The sequence below is a fragment of the Caretta caretta genome, chromosome 28, assembly GCF_965140235.1.
Source record: "Caretta caretta isolate rCarCar2 chromosome 28, rCarCar1.hap1, whole genome shotgun sequence".
In the NCBI taxonomy this organism is placed as follows: Eukaryota; Metazoa; Chordata; order Testudines; family Cheloniidae; genus Caretta; species Caretta caretta.
Window position 1 is genome coordinate 6,880,265 of NC_134233.1, and position 26,621 is coordinate 6,906,885.

At 49.9% G+C, this 26,621-nt stretch overlaps 2 protein-coding genes and 2 non-coding genes across 8 annotated transcripts in view; 3 read left to right on the top strand and 1 right to left on the bottom strand.

Moving 5' to 3' along the window:
- LOC125629204 (uncharacterized) overlaps nt 1–26,621 on the top strand; it is a 570,105-nt gene that overhangs the window by 439,115 nt on the left and 104,369 nt on the right. The window lies entirely within an intron of this gene.
- LOC125629208 (uncharacterized) overlaps nt 1–26,621 on the top strand; it is a 333,186-nt gene that overhangs the window by 39,995 nt on the left and 266,570 nt on the right. The gene's annotated exons all lie outside the window — the stretch shown is intronic.
- TRNAT-AGU (transfer RNA threonine (anticodon AGU)) lies at nt 20,569–20,642 on the top strand. The gene has a single exon. It is a non-coding gene; the product is annotated as a tRNA-Thr (tRNA).
- Nucleotides 23,312–23,384, bottom strand: TRNAF-GAA (transfer RNA phenylalanine (anticodon GAA)). Its single transcript has one exon. It is a non-coding gene; the product is annotated as a tRNA-Phe (tRNA).

Genomic DNA, 26,621 nt, shown 5'->3' on the forward strand with positions numbered 1-26,621 from the left:
AGCTTTCACCCTTCCCTTCACAAATATTATGGAGTGTACAGCATGTGGCTATAAACATAGAAATATTGTCGTCGGCCAGGTCCAGCCTTCCATATAGGCAGCGCTAGCGGGCCTTTAAATGGCCAAAAGCGAACTCAACAGTCATTCTTCACTTGCTCAGCCTGTTGAACCACTCCTTGCTGCTGTCAAGGTGCCCTGTGTATGGCTTCATAAGCCACGGCATTAAGGGGTCAGCGGGATCTCCCAGAATCACAATGGGCATTTCGACTTCCCCTATGGTGATCTTCTGGGTCAGGAAGGAAGTCCCTGTTTGCAGCTTCCTGAATAGGCCAGTGTTCTGAAAGGTGCATACATCATGCCCCTTTTTGGACCAGCCTGCATTAATGTCTGTGAAATGCTCACGGTGATTGTCAAGGTTCCTCCCCCACTCTGAACTCTAGGGTACAGATATGGGGACCTGCATGAAAAACCTCCTAAGCTTATCTTTACCAGCTTAGGTCAAAACTTCCCCAAGGTACAAAATATTCCACCCGTCGTCCTTGGATTGGCCGCTACCACCACCAAACTAATACTGGTTACTGGGGAAGAGCTGTTTGGATGCGTCTTTCCCCCCCAAAATACTTCCCAAAACCTTGCACCCCACTTCCTGGACAAGGTTTGGTAAAAAGCCTCACCAATTTGCCTAGGTGACTACAGACCCAGACTCTTGGATCTTAAGAACAATGAACAATCCTCCCAACACTTGCACCCCCCCCTTTCCTGGGAAATGTTGGATAAAAAGCTTCACCAATTTGCATAGGTGACCACAGACCCAAACCCTTGGATCTGAGAACAATGAAAAAGCATTCAGTTTTCTTACAAGAAGACTTTTAATAAAAATAGAAGTAAATAGAAATAAAGAAATCCCCCCTGTAAAATCAGGATGATAGATATCTTACAGGGTAATTAGATTCAAAAAACATAGAGAACCCCTCTAGGCAAAACCTTAAGTTACAAAAAAGATACACAGGCAGAAATAGTTATTCTATTCAGCACAATTCTTTTCTCAGCCATTTAAAGAAATCATAATCTAACACATACCTAGCTAGATTACTTACTAAAAGTTCTAAGACTCCATTCCTGGTCTATCCCCAACAAAACCAGCATATAGACAGACACACAGACCCTTTGTTTCTCTCCCTCCTCCCAGCTTTTGAAAGTATCTTGTCTCCTCATTGGTCATTTTGGTCAGGTGCCAGCGAGGTTACCTTTAGCTTCTTAACCCTTTACAGGTGAGAGGAGCTTTCCCCTGGCCAGGAGGGATTTCAAAGGGGTTTACCCTTCCCTTTATATTTATGACAGTGATCCACAAGTGCCTGGAGAATCATAGAAAAATACCACTTGCGATTAATGTACTCGGTGGCTCGGTAGTCTGGTGCCATAATTGGAATATGTGTTGTTTCAGAGTAACAGCCGTGTTAGTCTGTATTCGCAAAAAGAAAAGGAGGACTTGTGGCACCTTAGAGACTAACCAATTTATTTGAGCATGAGCTTTCGTGAGCTACAGCTCACTTCATCGGATGCATACTGTGGAAACTGCAGCAGACTTTATATACACACAGAGAATATGAAACAAAACCTCCTCCCACCCCACTGTCCTGCTGGTAATAGCTTATCTAAAGTGATCATCAAGTTGGGCCATTTCCAGCACAAATCCAGGTTTTCTCATCCTCCACCCCCCCCACACACAAATTCACTCTCCTGCTGGTGATAGCCCATCCAAGTGACAACTCTCTACACAATGTGCATGATAATCAAGTTGGGCCATTTCCTGCACAAATCCAGGTTCTCTCACCCCCTCACCCCCCTCCAAAAACCACACACACAAACTCAGTATCCTGCTGGTAATAGCTCATCCAAAGTGACCACTCTCCCTACAATGTGCATGATAATCAAGGTGGGCCATTTCCAGCACAAATTCAGGTTTTCTCACACACCCCCCCCACCCCCATACACACACAAACTAGGATGAGCTATTACCAGCAGGAGAGTGAGTTTGTGTGTGTATGGGGGTGGGGGAGGGGTGAGAAAACCTGGATTTGTGCTGGAAATGGCCCAACTTGATGATCACTTTAGATAAGCTATTATCAGCAGGACAGTGGGGTGGGAGGAGGTATTGTTTCATGATCTCTGTGTGTATATAATGTCTACTGCAGTTTCCACAGTATGCATCCGATGAAGTGAGCTGTAGCTCACGAAATCTCATGCTCAAATAAATTGGTTAGTCTCTAAGGTGCCACAAGTACTCCTTTTCTTTTTGGAATATGTGTGCCATCTATCCCCCTCCAGAGTTAGGGAAGCCCATTTGTGCAAAGCCATCCACAATGGCAACAACGTTGCCCAGAATCGCAGTCTTTCGGAGCAGGATGCAAATAATGCCCTGCACACTTTTGTCAACATGCGTCCAACTGTCAACTTTCCCATTCCAAACTGGTTGGTGACTGATTCGTAGCAGTCTGGAGTAGCTAGCTTCCACAGTGCAATTGCCATGCGCTTCTCCAACGACAGGGCAACTCTCATTCTCATTGTCCTTGTGCTGCAAGGCTGTGGTGGGCTCATCACACAATCCCATAAATGTGGCTTTCCTCATCCAAAAGCTCTGCAGCCGCTACTCGTCATCCCAGATGTGCATGACGATGTGATCCCTCCACTCAGTGCTTGTTTCACGAGCCCAAAAGCGGCGTTCCACTGTGGTCAGCACCTCCATGAATGACACAAGCAATCTCATGTCATAGCTAGTACGTATGGTGAGATCAATGTTGAACTCCTCTTGCTTTTGTAGTTTAAGGAATAACTCCACTGCCACTCGTGATGTGTTAGTAAGAGCAAGCAGCATATGGGTCAACAGTGCGGGATCCATTCCTGCAGCCCGAAGAGGCAGAGCGTGCAGTACACAAACCATTGAAAGATGGCACCAAATGTGAACGGAATCACAGGGATTGCAGGGATGGGAAGCAAGGCATCACAGGGCATTGGGACAGGACCCGGGATGCCCCACAAGCCTCTCTGCCTTCCCACAAGTCTTAGCGGCGTAAGAGGAAGAGATGCTCAGTGGGATATCGAGTGCACCGCTCCGAATACCGCAGCGAGTGCCGCAAGTGTGAACACACTATTCTGCAGGCAGCTGACAGTGTGAACACACAACAGCGGTTTCCCTTCAGCGCTCTCTGAGCAGCACTGTGACTCCTGGTGCTGTAACTCTGCCAGTGTAGACAGAGCCTCAGAGAGACTGACTGCCAGGATCCCAGGACTGATCCCCTCTGGGGAATGAAGCACAACGTCGACAGGCTATGCAGCCTTCACTCGTCTCCTGTACCTGTAAACCCTGCTAGCCCAACGTGCTGGACCATCTACGCCAGTACCTGGTTCCTAAACTGCAGGTACAGTTCCTGCTCCAGGGGAATCCAAAGGCCGAGAGGTGCAGAGATCCAACCCCTTATAACCTTAGAAAGGTTTTGTTTCGTTTTCTATTTGTTGTCTTTCTTTTTATGAACTTGGAGACCTCTCAGCCTTCTATTAAATTGGGGTGTACCCGTGCGGCTCAGTGGGGGTGAGTGTGTGAACACCTCTGAAATCTACAAAGGGAAGATGTTAGGAAGAATAGTTCCCCAAATCTTAATAGCCTGAAAACTCTGCCCTATGAAATGACTGAATGCATGCTCCTTATCCCTCCTGACCCCCCAGCCCCTGTCCCAGCCCAGAGCCTGCACCCACCACCCAAATTCCCTCCCAGAGCCTGCACCCAAATTCCCTCCCAGACCCTACACCCCTCACCCCCTCCTACACCCCGTCACTTGCCCCAGCCCAGAGCCTGCACCCCACCCCACCCCTATCCCAACCACTTCCCCAAAGTCCCTGCCCCAACTCCGCCCCCTCCCTGCCCCTATTGGAGCCTTCCCCAAATCCCCACCCAGGCCCCGCCTCTTTCCAGAGCACACCGCATTCCCCCTCCTCCTCCTCCCTCCCAGCACTTGCCGCCGTAAAACAGCTGTTTCACGGCACAAGCTCTGGGAGCGAGGGAGAGAAGCGGAGCCGCAGCACACTCAGGTGAGTGCTCAGAGCAGAGGCAGAGGTGAGCTGGGGTGGGGGGTGGAGTGAGGAGCTGCTGGTGGGTGTAGACCACCCACCAATTTTTCCCCATGGGTGCTCCAGCCCTGGAGCACCCATGGGCTATGTCCACACTACGAAATTAGGTTGAATTTATAGAAGTTGTTTTTTTAGAAATTGTTTTTGTATAGTTGATTGTGTGTCCCCCCCACACAAAATGCTCTAAGTGCATTAACTCGTCGGAGAGCTTCCACAGTACCGAGGCTAGTGTTGACTTCCGGAGTGTTGCACTGTGGGTAGCTATCCCACAGTTCCCGCAGTCTCCGCCACCCATTGGAATTCTGGGTTGAGATCCCAATACCTGATGGGGCAAAAAACATTGTCGCGGGTGGTTCTGGGTACATGTTGTCAGGACCTCTCTCCATCCCTCCCTCTGTGAAAGCAATGGCAGACAATCGTTTTGCGCCTTTTTTCCTGAGTTACCTGTGCAGACACCATACCACGGCAAGCATGGAGCCCGCTCAGCTCACCATCACCATATGTCTCCTGGGTGCTGGCAGACATGATCCTGCATTGCTACACAGCAGCAGCAATCCATTGCCTTGTGACAGCAGACGGTGCAATAGGCCTGAAAACCATCATCATCATGTTTGAGGTGCTCCTGGCCTCCTCGGTAACATCGGTCAGGAACGCCTGGGCAGACATGGGCGCAGGGACTAATAAATTAGGAGTGACTCAACCAGGTCATTCTCTTTAGTCTTACAGGCAGTCCTATTGCAGCATCTTCTGCTGAGCAGCCAGGAGATGAGGATGGCTAGCAGTCCTACTGCACTGTCTGCTGCCGCCAGCCAAAGATGTAAAAGATAGATGGAGTAGATGGATAGACAGCTACCGGTCAGTCGGGAATCAATTTGGAGTGGGTAAATCTACTGTGGGGGCTGCTGTGATGCAAGTAGCCAATGCAATCAAAGATCTGCTGCTATCAAGGGTAGTGACCCTGGGAAATGTGCAGGTCATAGTGGATGGCTTTGCTACAATGGGATTCCCTAATTGCGGTGGGGCCGTAGACGGAATCCGTATCCCTATCTTGGCACCGGAGCACCAAGCCAGCGAGTACATAAACCACAAGGGGTACTTTTCAATAGTACTGCAAGCACTGGTGGATCACAAGGGACGTCTCACCAACATCAACGTGGGATGGCCGGGAAAGATACATGACGCTCGCATCTTCAGGAACTCTGGTCTGTTTCAAAAGCTGCAGGAAGGGACTTTCTTCCCAGACCAGAAAATAACCGTTGGGGATGTTGAAATGCCTATATGTATCCTTGGGGACCCAGCCTACCCCTTAACGCCATGGCTCATGAAGCCGTACCCAGGCAGCCTGGACAGTAGTCAGGAGCTGTTCAACTACAGGCTGAGCAAGTGCAGAATGGTGGTCGAATGTGCATTTGGACGTTTAAAAACACGCTGGCGCAGTTTACTGACTCAGACTTCAGTGAAACCAGTATTCCCACTGTTATTACTGCTTGCTGTGCGCTCCACAATCTCTGTGAGAGTAAGGGGGAGATGTTTATGGCGGGGTGGGAGGTTGAGGCAAATTGCCTGGCCTCTGGTTAAGCACAGACAGACACCGGGGCGGTTAGAAGAGCACAGGAGGGCGCGGTGCGCATCAGAGAAGCTTTGAAAACCAGTTTCATGACTGGACAGGCTATGGTGTGAAGTTCTGTTTGTTTCTCCTTGTTTGAAACCCCCCGCCCCTTGGTTCACTCTACTTCCCTGTAAGCTAACCATATTCCCCTCCTCCCTTCGATCACCACTTGCAGAGGCAATAAAGTCATTGTTGCTTCACATTCATGCATTCTTTATTCATTCATCACACAAATAGGGGGATAACTGCCAAGGTAGCCCGGGAGGGGTGGTGGAGGAGGGAAGGAAGGACAAGGCCACACAGCACTTTAAAAGTTTAAAACTTTAAAACCTATTGAATGCCAGCCTTCTGTTCCTTGGGCAATCCTCTGGGGTGGAGTGGCTGGGTGGCCGGAGGCCCCCCCACCGCGTTCTTGGGCGTCTGGGTGAGGAGGCTATGGAACTTGGGGAGGAGGGCGGTTGGTTACACAGGGGCTGTAGTGGCAGTCTGTGCTCCAGCTTCCTTTGCTGCAGCTCAACCATACGCTGGAGCATATTGGTTTGATCCTCCAGCAGCCTCAGCATTGAATCTGCCTCCTCTCATCATGCTGCCGCCACCTTTCAGCTTCAGCCCTCTCTTCAGCCCGCCACTTACTCTCCTCAGCCCGCCACCTCTCCTCCTGGTCGTTTTGTGCTTTCCTACACTCTGACATTGTCTGCCTCCACGCATTCGTCTGTGCTCTGTCAGTGTGGGAGGACAGCATGAACTCAGAGAACATTTCATCACGAGTGTGTTTTTTTCGCCTTCTAATCTTCACTAGCCTCTGGGAAGGAGAAGATCCTGTGATCCCTGAAACACATGCAGCTGGTGGAGGGGAAAAAAAGGAGGACAGTGGTATTTAAAAAGACACATTTTATAGAACAATGGCTACACTCTTTCATGGTAAACCTTGCTGTTAACATTACATACACAGCACATGTGCTTTCATTACAAGGTCACATTTTGCCTTCCCACACCGCATGCCTAGCCCCTCAACCCCCCTTCACCCACCCACCCCCCCCCCCGTGGCTAACAGTTCAGCTAACTTTTCTGTTCAGCCACAGGCAAACAGCCTAGCAGGCATGGGCACCTCTGAATGTCCCCTTAAGAAAAGCACCCTATTTCAACCAGGTGACCATGAATGATATCACTCTCCTGAGGATAACACAGAGAGATAAAGAACGGATGTTGTGTGAATGCCAGCAAACATACACTGCAATGCTTTGTTCTACCATAATTCCCGAGTACGTGGTACTGGCCTGGTTGTGGTAAAGTGTCCTACCATGGTGGACGGAATAAGGCTGCCCTCCCCAGAAACCTTTTGCAAAGGCTTTGGGAGTACATCCAGGAGAACCGTGAATGCCAGGGCAAATTAATCATTAAACATGCTTGCTTTTAAACCATGTATAGTATTTTAAAAGGTACACTCACCAGAGGTCCCTTCTCCACCTGGCGGGTCTGGGAGGCAGCCTTGGGTGGGTTCGGGGGGTACTGTCTCCAGGTCCAGGGTGAGAAACAGTTCCTGGCTGTCGGGAAAACTGGTTTCTCCGCTTGCTTGCTATGAGCTATCTACAACCTCATCTTTCTCATCCACAAAACCTGCTTCCGTGTTGCCTCCATTTCCATTGAAGGAGTCAAACAACACGGCTGAGATAGTGGTGGCTGAACCCCCTAAAATGGCATGAAGCTCATCATAGAAGTGGCATGTTTTGGGCTCTGACGCAGAGCAGCTGTTTGCCTCTCTGGTTTTCTGGTAGGCTTGCCTCAGCTCCTTAAGTCTCACGCGGCACTGCTTTGAGTCCCTGTTATGGCCTCTGTCCTTCATCCCCTGGTAGATTTTGACCAATGTTTTGGCATTTCAAAAACTGTAACGGAGTTTTGATAGCACGGATTCCTCTCCCCATACAGCGATCAGATCCCGTACCTCCTGTTCAGTTCATGCTGGAGCTCTTTTGCGATTCTGGGACTCCATCATGGTCACCTCTGCTGATGAGCTCTGCACTCACCTGCAGCTTGCCATGCTGGCCAAACAGGAAATGAAATTCAAAAGTTTGCAGGCCTTTTCCTGTCTACCTGGCCAGTGCATCTGAGTTGAGAGTGCTGTCCAGAGAGGTCACAATGAAGCACTCTGGGATAGCTCCCAAAGGCCTATACCATCTAATTGTGTCCACAGTACCCCAAATTCGACCCGGCAAGGCTGATTTCAGTGCTAATCCCCTTGTCGGGGGTGGAGTAAGGAAATCGATTTTAAGAGCCCTTTAAGTTGAAGAAAAGGGCTTGGTCATGTGGATGGGTACAGGGTTAAATCGATTTAATGCTCCTAAATTTGACCTCAACTCCTAGTGTAGACCAGGGCATGGAGTCGGTGCATATGCCCCAGCCTCTGCCCCAGCCCAAGGCCTGCACGCCAGACTTCCTCCCCACCACCCCAAGTCCCTCCCAGAGCCTTAGGCAGGTGAGGGGTGGAGTTTATAGGGCAGGCTCTGGGCATTCTGGGCACCACCAAAATTTCTACAAAACTGCTGCCCCGTTGTCCACTGCACTCCTTGGTTCTCTCCAGCTGCTCCCTCTCTAGAGACTTTTTTCTGTTCCATCTCTCCTCTTCTCTTCTGTGCTCTCTCTTTCCCTACTCCCCTTTGTTTTCTATGGGACCTGGCCCCACAGCTTTATGTTCTGCAATATCGTGTTTAGCTTTCCAAATCAGCTGGGCCCTGGAGAATATTTCCAGGTGGTTGTCCCCTATGTAGATTACAGTGATCTCTGGTGTGTCCTCACAGGTAACCAGTTCACAAAAAAGAGCCAGGAGCTGGTCCCAGTGCATCCCCCATCTGTTGTGTGGAAAGAAAATTGCCTCCAGGCCCAGGGCCAGCTGAAATCCCCTTGCTGAATTACAGGCTGTCTTGGAAACCCACTGTACAATGCTGTGCCCACAAATTCATATCCCAAGCCATAGGTGTACTTCCATATAATTTAAGCAAGAGACCTGTGGAAGGAAGCAGACAGGGTTAAATCCTGTGGTGCTTATGGCCCACAACATGCATTCGCCTCACCTCAGGCAGGGAACTTATAGGTCCTTCTGCCAGTTGGTGTCAGCAGCAACGAGGGTTGGGTTCAATGTCTAGGGGAGGAGAGCAGTAGAAATGGATGAGGAGAGAGAGTCCCGAGAGAGGAAGCAGCTGGAGGGAAGCAATGAGTGCAGAGTGCAAACCGACCAGTTGGGGGTCACCCAGCAGTCCTGAAATAACAGTAGCTGCAGGTCCTGTGGTCTAATGATCAGCCCTCTGGACTCTGACTCCTGTCATCAGAGTTAAATGCCAGTGGGACCTCCTGGTGCTGTGTTGGTTTGCTGTAAAGCCTTGGCGCTCAATGTGCTTGACTTCCCTGTTCCTAGGTGCACCAGAGCGAGGTTTTTCCTTCCTGCTGGGTCACTGATGCCCACTGGAGCTAGGGCTTTGGTCCGGCTGGTTCAACAGGCTGGCTCCAATAGGTTGGGGCCCTAGAATTTAACAGTCTGGCAAGAGATTCCTGCCGGTTGATCTGATGGTTGTGTTTCTTGCTGCTTCACCTGATCCCCACAAGTTTGGTCCTTGTACCTGCAGCTACCACGCGCTTCCTCTTGCCCACATGGCACTTAAGGGAAGCAGTCCCAGGCCAGGCTTACTAGCCAGGGTAAGGCAGGAGGGAGAGAGTCCCAGGCTGGAGCCCAGCACACCTTTCTTCCTCTGGGCCCTAGAGCAGAGGCAGCTCTTGCTGACAGCTCTAAGGGAATGCTTAAATGCCACAGAGCAACCGAGGGCAGGGCAAGAGGAGGGGAGGGCCATGCCCACATGTGAATTCAGAGAGTAATTGATATGCACTCTCCATACACACTGATAAAATTGAGCAGATACTATGTTGCTGAATATGATAAATTTGACAGACTATTAAAGAGCACATCTTCATATAAATGATACTCAGAAATTGCTGATATCAATATCAACTGTCAATTTCCCTGTATAAGAAGACATACATAGAAATATCAATATTTGGCCTTATAGGAACTTTGAGGCTTCTTTCTACCACAAATAATGATGACATGTTGTCATGTTTTACATAAATTTTCACCTTACAGATGACTTACAAGTTTCTCACTGTCCTGAGTTCCACGGAACATGGGGAAGCTCTAAGACATGGTTCCCCTTGGGATCAAGTATCACGTCGTGTAATGAACCTGGTTCTGGTGGGACTCAACTGAGAGTGCCAATTCAGGACAAATTGCTTCGAGCAGGGCAGTTACAGCCCATGGCTGGGGTTTCTATGCACACCAAGACAAACCAAACCAGCCAAACAGAGAAGACTTTGGTTTTGCCCCACTGGCTAACCACAAGTCACACAAGCAATTCCCTTAGACACTCCAGTTTCCCAGTATCACCACCAGTGCCACTCGTTATAGGGACAAATGGTCATGAAAACCAATACACCAGTAAAAGAAAAAAGGTTCTCTCGCTCAAAGGACCAAGCCCCAGACCCAGGTCAATATACAATTCAGATCTTACCCACAAATCATGCTGTTGCCAATCCTTTAAAATCTAAATCTAAGAGGAAAAAGATACAGATGAGAGCTAGAATTGGCTAAATGGAATCAATTACATACAGTGATGGCAAAGTTCTTGGTTCAGGTTTGTAGCTGTGATAGAATAAACTGCAGGTTCAAATCAAGTCTCTGGAGAACATCCACAGCTGGGATGGATTTTTAAGTCCTTGGTTCAAAGCTTCAGTGCAGCAAAGTCCCTCCAGAGGAATGAAGCAGGATTGAAGACAAGATGGAGGAGCTTCAGCAGCTTTTTATATTCTCTTGCCATGTGGTCTTTCTTTCTTTGTCCCAAAGACAATCTGTCCATCCCATGGCCTGGAAAAACCTCAGAGTTCTGTCCATAGGCAGGTCCCTGCACACCTTGCTGAGTCATAAGGCGAGTCTGCCTTCTCTCAATGGGTCACTTGTGTCGCTGATGGTCCTTAATGGGCCCTCAAGCAGCCTAGGCAGAGCTGACACCAACTTGTCTGGGGCAGAAGCATAGCACAGACCAGGCGGATGAGGTGGACGAAGTAGCACCAGACCAGGCGGATGAGGTGGACGAAGCTTTCTTCCGGCAACTCACAGAAGTTACTAGATCGCAGGCCCTGGTTCTCATGGGAGACTTCAATCACCCTGATATCTGCTGGGAGAGCAATACAGCAGTGCACAGACAATCCAGGAAGTTTTTGGAAAATGTAGGGGACAATTTCCTGGTGCAAGTGCTGGAGGAGCCAACTGGGGCAGAGCTTTTCTTGACCTGCTGCTCACAAACTGGGAAGAATTAGTAGGGAAAGCAAAAGTGGATGGGAACCTGGGAGGCAGTGACCATGAGATGGTCGAGTTCAGGATCCTGACACAAGGAAGAAAGGAAAGCAGCAGAATACGGACCCTGGACTTCAGAAAAGCAGACTTTGACTCCCTCCGGGAACTGATGGGCAGGATCCCCTGGGAGAATAACATGAGGAGGAAAGGAGTGCAGGAGAGATGGCTGTATTTTAAAGAATCCTTATTGTGGTTACAGGGACAAACTATCCCGATTAGTAGAAAGAATAGTAAATATGGCAGGCGACCAGCTTGGCTTAACAGTGAAATCCTTGCTGATCTTAAACACAAAAAAGAGGCTTACAAGAAGTGGAAGATTGGACAAATGACCAGGGATGAGTATAAAAATATTGCTTGGGCATGTTGGAGTGAAATCAGGAAGGCTAAATCACACCTGGAGTTGCAGCTAGCAAAAGATGTTAAGAGTAACAAGAAGGGTTTCTTCAGGTATGTTGGCAACAAGAAGAAAGCCAAGGAAAGTGTGGGCCCCTTACTGAATGAGGGAGGCAACCTAGTGACAGAGGATGTGGAAAAAGCTAATGTACTCAATGCTTTTTTTGCCTCTGTCTTCACGAACAAGGTCAGCTCCCAGACTACTGCACTGGGCAGCCCAGCATGGGGAGGAGGTGGCCAGCCCTCTGTGAAGAAAGAGGTGGTTAGGGACTATTTAGAAAAACTGGACGTGCACAAGTCCATGGGGCCGGATGCGTTGCATCCGAGAGTGCTAAAGGAATTGGTGGATGTGATTGCAGAGTCATTGGCCATTATCTTTGAAAACTCATGGCGATTCGGGGGAAGTCCCAGAAGACTGGAAAAAGGCTAATGTAGTGCCAATCTTTAAAAAAGGGAAGAAGGAGGATCCTGGGAACTACAGGCCAGTCAGCCTCACCTCAGTCCCCAGAAAAATCATGGAGCAGGTCCTCAAGGAATCAATTCTGAAGCACTTAGAGGAGAGGAAAGTGATCAGGAACAGTCAGCATGGATTCACCAAGGGCAAGTCATGCCTGACTAATCTAATTGCCTTCTATGATGAGATAACTGGTTCTGTGGATGAAGGGAAAGCAGTGGATGTATTGTATCTTGACTTTAGCAAAGCTTTTGACACAGTCTCCCACAGTATTCTTGTCAGCAAGTTAAAGAAGTATGGGCTGGATGGATGCACTACAAGGTGGGAAGAAAGTTGTCTAGATTGTCAGGCTGAACGGGTAGTGATCAATGGCTCCATGTCTAGTTGGCAGACAGTATCTAGCGGAGTGCCCCAAGGGTCAGTCCTGGGGCCGGTTTTGTTCAATATCTTCATTAATGATCTGGAGGATGGTGTGGATTTCACCCTCAGCAAGTTTGTGGATGACGCTAAACTGGGAGGAGTGGTAGATACCCTGGAGGGTAGGGATAGGATACAGAGGAACCTAGAAAAATTAGAGGATTGGGCCAAAAGAAATCTGATGAGGTTCAACAAGGACAAGTGCAGAGTCCTGCACTTAGGACGGAAGAATCCCATGCACCGCTACAGACTAGGGACAGAATGGCTAGGCAGCAGTTCTGCAGAGAAGGACCTAGGGGCGACAGTGGACGAGAAGCTGGATATGAGTCAACAGTGTGCCCTTGTTGCCAAGAAGGCCAATGGCATTTTGGGATGTATAAATAGGAGCATTGCCAGCAGATCGAGGGACGTGATCGTTCCCCTCTATTCCACATTGGTGAGACCTCCTCTGGAGTACTGTGTCCAGTTTTGGGCCCCACACTACAAGAAGGATGTGGATAAATTGGAGAGAGTCCAGCGAAGGGCAACAAAAATGATTAGGGGTCTGAAACACATGACTTATGAGGAGAGGCTGAGGGAACTGGGATTGTTTAATCTACGGAAGAGAAGAATGAGGGGGGGATTTGATAGCTGCTTTTAACTACCTGAAAGGTGGATCCAAAGAGGATGGATCTAGACTATTCTCAGTGATAGCAGATGACAGGACAAGAAGTAATGGTCTCAAGTTGCAGTGGGGGATATTTAGGTTGGATATTAGGAAAAACTTTTTCACAAGGAGGGTGGTGAAACACTGGAATGCGTTACCTAGGGAGGTGGTGGAATCCCCTTCCTTAGAAGTTTTTAAGGTCAGGCTTGACAAAGCCCTGGATGGGATGATTTAGTTGGAGATTGCTCCTGCTCTGGGCAGGGGGTTGGACTAGATGACCTCCAGAGGTCCCTTCCAATTCTGATATTCTATGATTCTGTGATTCTATGACTCTCAGGTTTTTCTGCAGTTTCATACTTGAGCTCTGAGCAGTCATACTGCTCCCTTACATACAGTGCAACTCCCCCACCTTTTCTGCCCTGCCTCTCCTTCCTGAACAGTTTATATCCATCGATCACAGTACTCCAGTCATGTGAGTTATCCCACCAAGCTCTGTTATTCCAATCACATCATAATTCCTTGACTGTGCCAGGACTTCCAGTTCTCCCTGCTTGTTTCCCAGGCTTCTTCCATTTGTGTATAGGCACTTGAGATAACTCGCTGATCATTCCTCTTTCTCAGTATGAGGTAGGAGCCCTCCCCTCTCACACGCTCCTGCTCGTGCTTCCTCCAGATATCCCACTTCCCCAGTTACCTCAGGGCTTTGGTCTCCTTCCCCCAGTGAACCTAGTTTAAAGTCCTCCTCACTAGGTTAGCCAGCCTGCTTGCGAAGATGCTCTTCCCACTCTTCGTTAGGTGGAGCCCATCTCTGCCTAGCACTCCTCCTTCTTGGAACACCATCCCATGGTCAAAGAATCCAAAGCCTTCTCTCCAACACCACCTGCATAGCCATTGGTTGACTTCCACGATTCGACAGTCTCTACCCAGGCCTTTTCCTTCCACGGGGAGGATGGACGAGAACACCACTTGCACCTCAAACTCCTTTATCCTTCTTCCCAGAGCCATGTAGTCTGCAGTGATCCACTCAAGGTCATTCTTGGCAGTATCATTGGTGCCCACATGGAGAAGCAGGAAGGGGTAGCGATCCGAGGGCTTGATGAGTCTCGGCAGTCTCTCCGTCACATCGTGACTCCTAGCTCCTTGCAAGCAGCAGATGTCCTGGTTTTCCTGGTCAGGGGGGCAGATAGATCATAGAATCATAGAATCATAGAATATAAGGGTTGGAAGGGACCCCAGAAGGTCATCTAGTCCAACCCCCTGCTCGAAGCAGGACCAAATCCCAGTTAAATCCCAGTTAAAGATGACTCAGTCCGCCTGAGGAGAAAGTCCTCAACCACCACAACCTGCCTCCTTCTCTTGGGAGTGGTGGTCGTGGAACCCCCATCCCTAGGATAGTTCATCTCATGCCTTCCAATCGGCAGAGTCTCCTTCTGTTCCCTTCCCTCGGATGTATCATCTAGTCCATTCTCTGCATTAGTACCTGTGGAGAGAACATGAAAACGGTTACTTACCTGTATCTGCGTTGCTGGTACATGGACGCTCCCCTTTCTTCTTCTGGAGGTCACATCCTGCTAAATTTCTTCACCGTCCTCCTGTCCCCGCAGTGGAGCCTGCTCTGAATCTTCAGAATGTTGTGTCCATAGAAGCATATCCTGACGTCTGTCCAGGAAATCTTCAGTTTCTCTTATGCAACGCAGGGTTGATACCTGTTGCTCCAGACCTTGAACCCTCTCTTCCAATATGGAGACCAGCTTGCACTTTGTACAGACAAAGTCGCTTCTGTCCTGTGGAAGAAAGACAAATATGGCACATCCAGTGCAGGTCACAACAGCTGAACGCTCCCCATCCATATTACCTTTCTTCTACGAGCTTCCTCAGGAGTTGTAGTAACTACTCAGAGAAGCTGGCAAGATGTAAGCCTCAGTGGGCTCTCCCCAGGCAAATTTCCCAGGCAAACTCCCTCTGTTAGCCTCTCTGCTATTTGCCGCTCAGCTGGTTCACAGCTGACTGGCTTTTTATAACACTCAAGACTCACCTGGAACAAAGCACTCCCAATTCACACTTTCAAACAAGCAAACGGTCAGACTAGATGCCCTCCTGAGGTCCCTTCCAACCCTGATGTTCTATGAAATGTTTCATCACTCCACATATCATCTCCGTCCCAGAGGCTATCAAAGATTAGAAGCTGGAAAAATTGCACTCGCGATTAAATGCTCTCTGAGCTCATGCAGGCCCTCCCATGCTGAAAGAGCCCAGCACAATGCATGGAGGGAGACAATGTCAGAGTCCAGGAAAGCACAAAATGAACGTGAGGACAGGAGGGATGAACAAGAGGAGAGGTGGCGTCAGTGTGATGAGAGGAGGCAGGATGTAATACTGAGACTACTGGAGGATCAAACTGCTATGCTCCAGCATATGGTTGCGGTGCAGAAAAGGCAACAGGAGCACAGACTGCCGCTGCAGCCCTGTGTAACCAACCGCCCTCCTCCCCAAGTTCCATCGTCTCCTCACCCAGATGCCCAAGAATGCGGTGTGGAGGCCTCCAGACAGCCAACCACTCTACCCCAGAGGAATGCCCAAGCAACAGAAAGCTGGCATTCAATACATTTTAGAATGCAGTGTCGCCTTGTCCTTCCCCCCTCCCCTACCCCACCTGGTGCTTCCCTCCTCCACCACCCCTCCTGGGCTTCCTTGGCAGTTATCCCCCCATTTGTGTGATGAATTAATAAAGAATTCATGAATTTGAAACAACAATGACTTTATTGCCTCTGTAAGTGGTGATCCAAGGAGTGGGAGGCGGTTGGCTTACAGGGAAGTAGAGTGAACCAAGGGGGTGGGTTTTCATCAAGGAGAAACAAACAGAACTTTCACACCGTAGCCTGGCTAGTCATGAAACTAGTTTTCAAAGCTTCTCTGATGCGCACCACGCCCTGCTGTGCTCTTCTAACCACCCTGATGTCTGGCTGCACGTAATCAGTGGCCAGGCGATTTGCCTCAACCTCCCACCCCGCCATAAATGTCTCCCCCTTACTGTTACAGATATTGTGGAGCACACAGCAAGCAGTAATAACAGTGGGAATACTGGTTTTGCTGAGGTCTAACCGAGTCAGTAAGCTGCTCCAGCGTGCTTTTAAACATCCAAATGCACATTCTACCACTATTCTGCACTTGCTCAGCCTGTAGTTGAACAGCTCCTGACTACTGTCCAGGCTGCCTGTGTACGGCTTCATGAGCCACGGCATTAAGGGGTAGGCTGGGTCCCCAAGGATACATATAGGCATTTCAACATCCCCAATGGTTATTTTCTGGTCTGGGAAGAAAGTCCCTTGTGGTAGCTGTTGAAACAGACCAGAGTTCCTGAAGATGCGAGTGTCATGTACCTTTCCCAGCCATCCACGTTGACGTTGGTGAAACGCCCCTTGTGATCCACCAGTGCTTGCAGCACTATTGAAAAGTACCCCTTGCGGTTTATGTACTTGCCGGCTTGGTGCTCCGGTGCCAAGATAGCGATATGGGTTCCGTCTATGGCCCCACCACAGTTAGGGGATCCCATTGCAGCAAAGCCCTCCACTATGACCTGCACATTTCCCAGGGTCACTACCCTTGATAGCAGCAGATCTTTGATTGCTTTGGCTACTTGCATCACAGCAGCCCCCACAGTAGATTTGCCCACTCCAAATTGATTCCCAACTGACCGGTAGCTGTCTGGCATTGCAAACTTCCACAGGGCTATCACCACTCACTTCTCAACTGTGAGGGCTGCTCTCATCTTGGTATTCTTGCACCTCAGGGCAGGGGAAAGCAAGTCACAAAGTTCCATGAAGTGCCCTTATGCATGCGAAAGTTTTGCAGCCACTGGGAATCGTCCCGGACCTGCAACACTATGCGGTCCCATCAGTCTCTGCTTGTTTCCCGAGCCCAGAATCAGCGTTCCCCCACATGAACCTGCCCCATTAGTACCATGATGCCCACACTGCCAGGGCCCGTTCTTTGAGAGAAGTCTGTGTCCATGTCCTCATCACTCATGTCACCGCGTTGACGTTGCCTACTCACCCGGTATCGCTTTGCCAGATTCTGGTGCTGCATATACTGCTGGATAATGTGCGTGGTGTTTAATGTGCTCCTAATTGCCAAAGTGATCTGAGCGGGCTCCATGCTTGCTGTGACATGGCGTCTGCACAGAAAAAAGGCGCGGAACGATTGTCTGCCATTGCCCTGACGGAGGGAGGGGCGACTGATGACATGGCTTACAGGGTTGGCTTACAGGGAATTAAAATCAACAAAGGGGGTGGCTTTGCAAGAAACTGAATGGCCCCCGCAAGGATAGAACTCAAAACCTCAAGGATAGAACTCAAAACTGGGTTTAGCAGGCAGTTGATTTCACAGAGGGAAGGAGGGAGGAGAAAATGAATACAAAACAAATCTGGTCTATTTCTTGTTTTGAGCCACTTCATCTATCTTTATACATTTTGCTGGCAGCAGACTGCAGTACGACCGCTAGCCATCGTCATCTCCTGGGTGCTCGGCAGAAGATGGTGCAGTATGACAACTAGCCATCATCTTCTGCTAGCTGCAGGTTAAAAGACTGCACTGCCGGTAGGACCCAATCGCCACGAGACGAAACAAGGGAAATGACCTGGCTGAGTCACTCCCATGTTTGCCCAGGCACCCAGTTAAAAGAGCACCCAGGACTACGTCGATGACAGCTACCAGTCATACTGCACTGTCTGCTGCCAAAAGGCAATTAACTGCTGCTGTGTAGCAATGCAGTGCCACGTCTGCCAGCACCCAGGAGACATATGGTGACGGTGAGCTGAGCGGGCTCCATGCTTGCCGTGGTATGGCATCTGCACAGGTAACTCAAGAAAAAAGGAGCAAAACGATTGTCTGCCCTTGCTTTCATGGAGGGAGGGAGGGAGGGAACAGGGGCCTGACAATATGTATCCAGAACCACCCGCAACAATGTTTTAGCCCCATCAGGCACTGGGATTTCTACCCAGAATTCAAATGGGCGGCGGAGACTGCGGGAACTGTGGGATAGCCACCCACAGTGCAACGCTCCGGAAGTTGACGGTTGCCTCAGTACTGTGGACACACTCCGCCGACTACATGCACTTAGAGCATTTGTGTGGGGACACACACAATCAACTGTATAAAACCGCTTTCTACAAAACCGACTTCTATAAATTCGACCTAATTTCGAAGTGTAGACATACCCATAGATGAAAAATGGAGCAGTTAGAAGAAAAGTCCCAGAGACCGGCAATGTGGCTAATCTGGCCAAGGCCCTGTTAATATGCAGGCCTGTTTGTTACCCGGAGATAGAATTTTGCATTTGATTTTTGTTACTCTGATAGCCATACTAATATATGTGAAAAAAGAACAAAGAAATTGTATGTTGCTTCTGCCCAGCCAGATGGGTTTGTTGGCATAATGGAAAAGTTAAGTGATAGAGCTAAAGTGTTACTAGGTATGGTGGGAATGTAATATACGAGCATACGCTGGAAGGCTGCCTGGCTCCTCTCTCAAGCCAAGGTCAAGCAACCAGTTGGGAGGGGCAAGGAGGGGGGATAGGGGAGGCATAAGACACACTAAAAGCCAAAGAACAGCCTGGCCTTGACCGGTACACAACCTCACTTCTTACCTCTCCCAAAAGAGGTGACACTGAGCCCCCAGACTCGTGACCCTCCAAAGTGGAACATGACCATAAATTGTAAGTGGTGGGACCAGGGGCATGCACTGAAGGTATATTTGGGCCTGCTAAGAAAGAGGTAGGGGGGAACTGGGACATGGGTAAAGGCTCTGCAGCATTAGAGATGGAAATAGAACACTGGGAAACAGACTCTGCTGGCATGTGGAGCTATGGATATGCTTGCTTGAAACTAACCCAATAAACATTACATTGCCTGCACTTCAGACTTCTGGTCTCATGATCTGCCTGCATGACAAGAACCAGGAGAGGAGGTGAAAGGAAAGCTGCCTAGCAGACACCTGCTAAGTAAAGAGGAGATTCAGGATCCAGCACCCAGTGATGCCTGGCTGAATGTGTCTCCTCTCCCCACAGCTTGGAGATCATTTAAGGAAACGGAGAAGACTGCCTTTGTCTAGCTGTACATTGCTTGCAAAAGAAACAGGTCTTTTTGGTGACAAGTGTTGAAAGGAGGCACTAGACAAATGTGGAGACAAGAAAAATGTCCCCATAACTGAACTTGCATCTGTGGATGTTGAAGCCACAACACAGAGTTCTAAACACTGTATGACCATGGCTGGTGTCAGAAGAGTCTCTACCAAAGCATTTTCCACCAGCACAGGCCTCTCTTTGCACAGAACTCCCGGTAGCTTGGCGTCTGCAGGCAATGGAGAACTCTATTTTGGCATCTCTTTGTCTCTTTTGTGGTGAACATCTGCAGTGGCTGTTAAAAGGCCCCTAGATAGTGGTCTTTGGGAACAGCTGGCTGATGATCCTTCCTACTAATGAGGAGAGCCTGGCTTGGCCTGCCATTTCTTCCTTGCTGAACCTAGTGTGTCTGTTGGCTCCTTTTTTGTATCTCTTTTCATAAAAAGAAAAGACCTGTCAGCACAATCCTTCTAAGGGGTTGTTCAAGCCAGAGAGAGTCTTCCTTGCAGCTAAATCTTGGTGCCATGGGGCATGCCTCACCACTGTGGCACCTTCTGCTGGCCATCCTGGGAATTAGCTCTCATTCTCCAGTGTGCCTTCATCTAGTGGCATCTGGCTGCCATCTGTTCTATAATTAGGACCCATGTCGCTCCCAGGACTGCAGTGTCCTCTTATGGACACAGCCCTCTGGCTGTGCCCCACTCAATTCTCTCCCCAGCTTCCAGGGGAGGCAGCTGTTCTCTACCCAGACACTTGTCTCAGTGGCCGGGTGCAGTCCAGTGTCTAGCCACCTGTGTCAGTGGCAACTGAGGCAAAAGGGGGGGGGGTGTGGCAGTCACATAGTGCGGCACCTCCAATCCCTGCTGTCCGTTTCCCTGGACCACTTCCCCACAGCCCTAGTACCTTTCTCTGCCTTTGTATCAGGGCCTCGGTCTGGCAGTAATCAGCCAGGCACTCAATCATAGTCCCCCTTTATATATAGGCTGCTCCAGCAAGCCTTCTCCTGATTGGCTCTCCCAATAAGCCCTTTCCTGATTGGCTGGGTTCTGTGCAGCCTCTGTAAGGCTGCCTTAACCTTTCTCCTGCTTCGGTGGGGCAGTCGCCCCACCACACTTGGAAAGTTGCAAATGAGAAGTCTGGAGCTGATGGAAAGGTTACCATGACTCAGAATTGAGCCAAGGTTGCTGCGACTGAAACACAGATAACTAACCACTATATGATCACAGTGGCTGGTGGGAGAAGCACATGTTAGAAGCCCTCTGTCAACTGAGCTGTGGCTTTCTGTGCATAGAGAGCCAGACACCTCAAGGTCTGCAAGTCTTGAGGGAAATGGGGAACGTCTGTACTTTGGAATTTGCAGGTGTTGTCCTGGACCATCAAATGGAACAGTTGCAAACAGGCCATTAAGGAAGGCACCATGGCTTAGCTGGCTAAAGCACCTGTCTAGTAAACAGGAGATCCTGGGTTCAACTCCCAGTGGTGCCTTGTTGTATGGCTTCTGGTCTCATCCGCTCATATTTTCCTATGTTCTTTCTAGGAAACAGAAGAGACCTCCCTTGGTAATCCAAGTAATTGCTTGCTAAGGAGAAGGCTGCTTTGGAGAGAAACATTGAAAAGAATCAGATCACAAGCCTGGAGCTGATGAAAAGGTGACTGGCGTTGGCAAGGCGGTTGCTTTGATTGCAATTGCTGCAACACGAGAGCCTGTGCCACACGTCCTTGTGATTCGCTGGGGATGTCTACACACAGATGTCCTGTCACCTTCGTTTTGATTGTCATTGATGAAAAATGGAGTAGTTAGGAGAAAAGTCCCGGACAGCGGCACCGTGGCTCAGCTGGCCAGGGCACCTGCCAGGTAAAGCGGAGGTTAGGGATGCAGCACCCAGTGGTGCCTTGCCAAATGTGTCTGCTCTTCCCACCTTTTGGTCAGTCTTTTGAGGAAACAGAGATGAGTGCCTTTGCCTAGCAATGCAAATGCTTGCAAGAGAAACCGGTCGTTTTTTTCTGACAAATATCAGAAGGAGGCACCTAAGAAATGTGGAAACAAGGAAAAGGTCACCGTAACTCAACCTGCATCCATGGCTCTTGAGGCCACAATGCAGAGTACGAAGCACTGTACGACAACAGCTGCTGACAGAAGGGTCTTTTCCAAAGGCATTTACAATTAGCAGGGTCCTCTCTGTGTGCAGAATTCCTGATAGTTTGATGTCTGCAAGCACTGGAGATCACTATTTTGGCATCTCTTTCTCTGTCCCAGTGAACATCCGCCATGGTTGTTGAAAGTCTGTGATGGGATCACCTGAACAGTGGGATCCCAGAGCCCTGTGTCCCACTGCCTGGACTCCCTCTCACACTGGATGGATGCAAGTTGTTGATCTGGTGGCCAGAATTATTTATAGTCGGGATTTCCCCCCAACAATATCCCACAGGGGTTCAGGGTCATCTCCAGCACAGGGAACACAGGAAGGCTTAATGCTCGAGCTGCAGCACATGCTGGGCAGCCTTAAGGCTGGGCTCCCGAAGGCAGGAGAGAAGAAGAAGACTTGGCCCCCAGAGGGGCAGGCTGGGGCTTCCTGGATGCCATTCACTCACAGCCAGCCCCTGCCCCCATTCCAAAGCCATCAATGGTGCCCCCAAGTTGGCCAGAAAGGAGAAGCAGTTGTCACTGAAACAAGTCCACCCACAGCTTGCAGGCAACTCCCAAGACTGCCACTGCACACAGAGTGATCAGACAGCAAATGTGAAAAATCGGGACAGGTGGTGGGGGTAATAGGAGGCTATATAAGAACAAGACCCTAAAATCGGGACTGTCCCTATAAAATTGACACATCTGGTCACCCTAACTGCACACCATCTTGGCCAGAAAGGAACCCACTTGGACTCACCATTGCTTCTTTTCCTTCCATCCACAACTCCACTTCTTCTCCTGGGCTGCAAGTAGCCATCGCTGGACTGCCAAGAGGCAGGCCCAGGATTCTACCTCTCGGCAGCCAACTGCCTCAGAAGGGCAGGCGGGGGCTTCCTGGATCCCAGTTGCTCACAGCCAGCCCAACCCCCTTCTCCAAGCCATCAATCACTCCCCCGGGTCGGCCACAAAGGAGGAGTGGTTCTTGCTGCCCCACGGGTGGCAGGGAGCCTCTCAAGCACATCACCACACCCCCGTCTTGGCCAGAAAAGAGCACCGGCGTGCACACTCGGACTCAGCTTGGCTTGTCTTCCTTACACCCAGAACCGTCCTTCTTCTCCTGGGCTGCAAGTAGCCATCCCTGGGAAGCCAAGGGGCAGGCACAGGATTCTACCTCCCAGCAGCCAACCGCACCGCCCCTGGCTTTGGCAGAACAAATGGTGCTCTACTAACCCCACTTAGCTGCACTGCGGCACTTAGCTTCTACCCTGCCTTCCTCAGCATGACTTTCCTCTTTTGCCCCGTTCGTGCCTCACTTCCTCCTGTGGCAAGTCACACAAAGGAGGGCAGCCGGAAGAGCCAAACTTCATAGGCCAAACTCCAAGGGCAGAGGAGGCCAAGCCACAAGGCTCCAAAAGGTGACTGGCCCAGATCCTCTAGCTTTCCCCGGCTGATGTGGGGGTGCTTTCTCCGTGCATTTCACCACCCTCTGTCCTGAGGGGTTTGGGGTTATCGCAGGGACAGGCCAGTGGCAGAAGGAGGAGCACCTTCCTGGACAGCAAGGGAAGCTGGGAAAATAAAGCCACTGTTTCTGAACCAGAGCCCTTTTACATGTTAGGCAAATGTGATAACCACTACAGTATAGAAACTCCCTCATAATGCTCTGCCCTGCTCCTCAAATTCCATCCACTTGGGTGGCACTAGCTCTGACATACCGATGGGCAAACCTGGAGAAAGCGGCATCAGCCCTTCGATGGGTCAGCTGGAAGAGAAGAGGACAGTAGCCAGCACTCAGGAAGTCATCTTTTATGTCGCCCTTTTGACTCCAGCTTGAAGGGGAGCTTCTTTTTCTTCCCCTTGCTGAGAAACAGCAAGAGAAGAAAGAAAGCTCAGGTGGGCCAACTGGGTGCAGAAGCCCACGCTGTCTTTTCCTGCGGTGAAGCCCAAAATTAGGGACTTGTGTCGGGTAAAGGTGCCGCTGCGCTTCCAGAAAACAGCCCACCCCTGCACAAAAAGGGATGAAAGAGCATGCCGAAGCCTGGGATCGAACCAGGGACCTCTAGATCTTCACTCTAACACTCTCCCAACTGAGCCACTTCAGCAACTGTGGGGGTTGCTTTTGGCCTGCTGCTTCTCACCTTGAAGCTTATTCTCAATAAAACATAGCTCCGATGGATGATGGCCAATGCAAGACTGACATCTTTTTCTATTTTATCACTTGAAAATGTCAGTGGCCATCTTTGTATCTCTCTGTGCTACGCTTCAGTTCATGAGGGGAAAGGCGAGATAAGCGACCTTTGAACTAAAGGACTCGGGTTAACAGTCTAATGCTGTCTCTTACTGTAACTCTAGTTAATATTGGTCCACCCTGTGTTGGTGGCCGTTCAATTTCTAGAAGTTTGCACATTTCAGTTACTGTTAAAATTAAAAAGTTTCTATATGCTTAAAAGAAATGATTTTTTTTATTTGCTTCTATATGGGATGAATAAATACAGATTTACAGATCCTAGCATGCAAATTTATCGTCTTATATGATACAGAAAATCATGCATCCAAATTGTGCATCAAAATCATGAAATGAGCTACAAATGCAATAAAAAATTAGGTATTCAATGGTTTAATATATGGAGCTGGGGCGGGGTGGGGGGGGGGATGGACATAGGCGGGCACCGAAGATGCTTCTCGCCTGGGGTGCCATTTGGTCTAGGGGAGGCCCTGTCAGGGAAAGCAGGAGTTAGTTTCCCATGCCTATTTTCAGGCTGTAATCTGTGGGCAGCCTGCTCTGTGGGAGGGATCCCAGGAGCCCAGATTCAGGGCTGGAACAGGCCCCTGATTTAGGGGTGGCTGCATGGTTTACAGCGCTCTGATGTCTCAGACAATCTGCAAAAAGAAAAGGAGTACTTGTGGCACCTTAGAGACTAACAAATTTATTTGAGCATGAATGCATCCGATGAGCTCACAAAAGCTTATGCTCAAATAAATTTGTAGTCTCTAAGGTGCCACAAGTCCTCCTTTTCTTTTTGCGGACACAGACAATCTGTCTCTCCCAAAGCCTTGGATCTGTGTCCCCAGAAGGCTCCTGCACCGTCTCCTCTCCCTTCACATTCTATAGAAAGGAGCAGCATCAACGGTTAGGGATGAACCATCGGGCACTACGTGGGTGGCAGAGACTTCAGGAGTAAACCCAGCACCCATAGCAGAGCGGAAATATAAGGCTTTTTCTCTTTACGTGCTATAGCTCAGAGAGCTCTTTTAAATGTCTCCCCTCCCACAACCTGGGAAAGGGAAAGGATTCTCTGGTTCTGGCTTGATTTGAATGAGGATCATGGACCCTAGAACCATTCACTGCCCTTTCCTAGAGAAACCTGTGATACCAGAATGGGGTTGAGATAAATGCTTACTGGAGTCAAGAATTGCTCTCCTGGAATACCAGCAGTATTGGGCAGCTGGAAATCCCACAAAAGGAGCTGAAACATTGGTGGTTCAGTAATACATGTCCTAGGTACTGCATGGGAGGTCTAGGTTTGTTTTCTGGACAATAGCAGTCTGAGTTTTATTGCCTCAAAATTTCAGTAGAAAAATTCAGACCCAGACTGTGTGTGGCATGGAGCTCTATCGCGGTTTCCTTGGGTTTGATTTGGTTTGTTCTCTTATTCTCATTTTAAAAGCCCTTGAGCATTTTGATGGGAAAAATGTTTGTACAGGGCAAAGGAAAAGTAAGAAAAGTTAAAAATCTGCGCTGGAGTGAGGGGGCCTCTGTGTGCCAGGGCAGGGATGGAGATTTTCATGGGAAGAGGTTTAAGGGATAAATGAGAGGCTTTTTCTGGAACATGGGGAGATGTTTTGCAGTTTAATTTTTCCAAAGGGAAACCATGTTCTCTGTGATGAAGTGGGAATTTTCTGGATGTTTTGTATATATATTGTGTAGGGTTACCATACATCCGTATTTTCCTGGACATGTCCGGCTTTTTGGTTCTTAAATCGCCACCCGGGAGGAATTTTTAAATATCTAAAAAAGTCCGGGATTTTGCCACATCGGTCAGGATGCCCTTTGTCCTGATATTGGGAATTGCTCACCATGTGCACCAAAGTCCTGGGCCAGGTCCCGCTGGCAGGAGCCTGCAGTGTGGGTGACCCCTAGGCACAGAGGAAGAGGGGGTCTCCACGTGCTGCACCGGCTCCCTCCTGCCCAATCAGAGCTGCGGGGGTAGGGCTTGCAAGCGCCGGCAGGGGGCAGAAAGCCCTCCACTCCCTCCTGACCTGACTCGAGGAGCCAGAGGGACCTGCAGCAGGAGGGGTGAGTAGGCGAGCGGGGCAGGGTGAAGAGGCGAGCAGCGAGGGAGCCAGCAGCGGGCGGTGGGGGTGAGTAGGCGAGTGGGGGTGGTGAAGAGGCGAGCAGCGAGGGAACCAGCAGCGGGTGGGGTCCAATAGGGCAGGGAGGGGGGCGGAGTTGGGGCAGGGAAGGGGTGGAGTTGGGGTGGGGCAGCTCCACTCCTGGCCCCAGCCCCAGCTGCTGGCCCTGGCTGCCGGCACTGCTCCCAGGGCCCCCACCCCCAACTCTGGCCCATGCCTCAGCCCCTTACCCCGTCCGTGTCCCTTCCCCCATAGTGGCCCCACTCCTAGCCGTGGATCAGGGAGGGCATGGACAAGGGTAAGGGTGGAGTGACACTCAAAAAAGTTTTCAGACCACTGATCTAGGTGGTGGGACAAGGGTGTTTAATCTTTGCAGAGACCCCTAAAGGGCAGGTGTGACTGCTGCCTAGCTGCTTGGGCCCAGACAATGGCCACACATTCTGTATCCTAGCAATTGATGTCCGGAGTGTACCTGGTGCAAGCAGCCAGCTGGCTGGATGAGTTGGAGAACAAAGAAAGAGGTGGAGGCCAGGTGACCAGTTTGCCTGGGAAACAGAATGAAGGACAGAAGAAGGGCAAAAGGGCATGGCTGAGGTTTGGCTGTTGGAAGCAAGGAGTCTGCTGTTTTGGGGACTCGAGGGGAGAGCCCAGGCTCTGAGTTCTGGATCTCCCCAAGATGGACTTTGCTGAATCTTCCGGCTTCCTGTGCTAGCAAAGAACTTTCCCATGATTTATTCCAGACCACTAATAAAACCTTCTGTTTTACAATGCCGGCTGACAGTCACTGGTGATTGTGGAAGTTGGGGTTGCATGACTCCCCTTCGGGGATGCGGGGGAGTGTAAGGCTTTCCCAGGTGTCCTACTAAGATGACTCACCACAGGAAGCTCTTGGTGTGGAACAGGGGTGCTGAAAGGTCCAAGGTCAGTCCCAGGAGGTGCTGAAGCCAAGGTGGGGCAGTAAGAGCATGCCCTGCGGGGTGTCACAC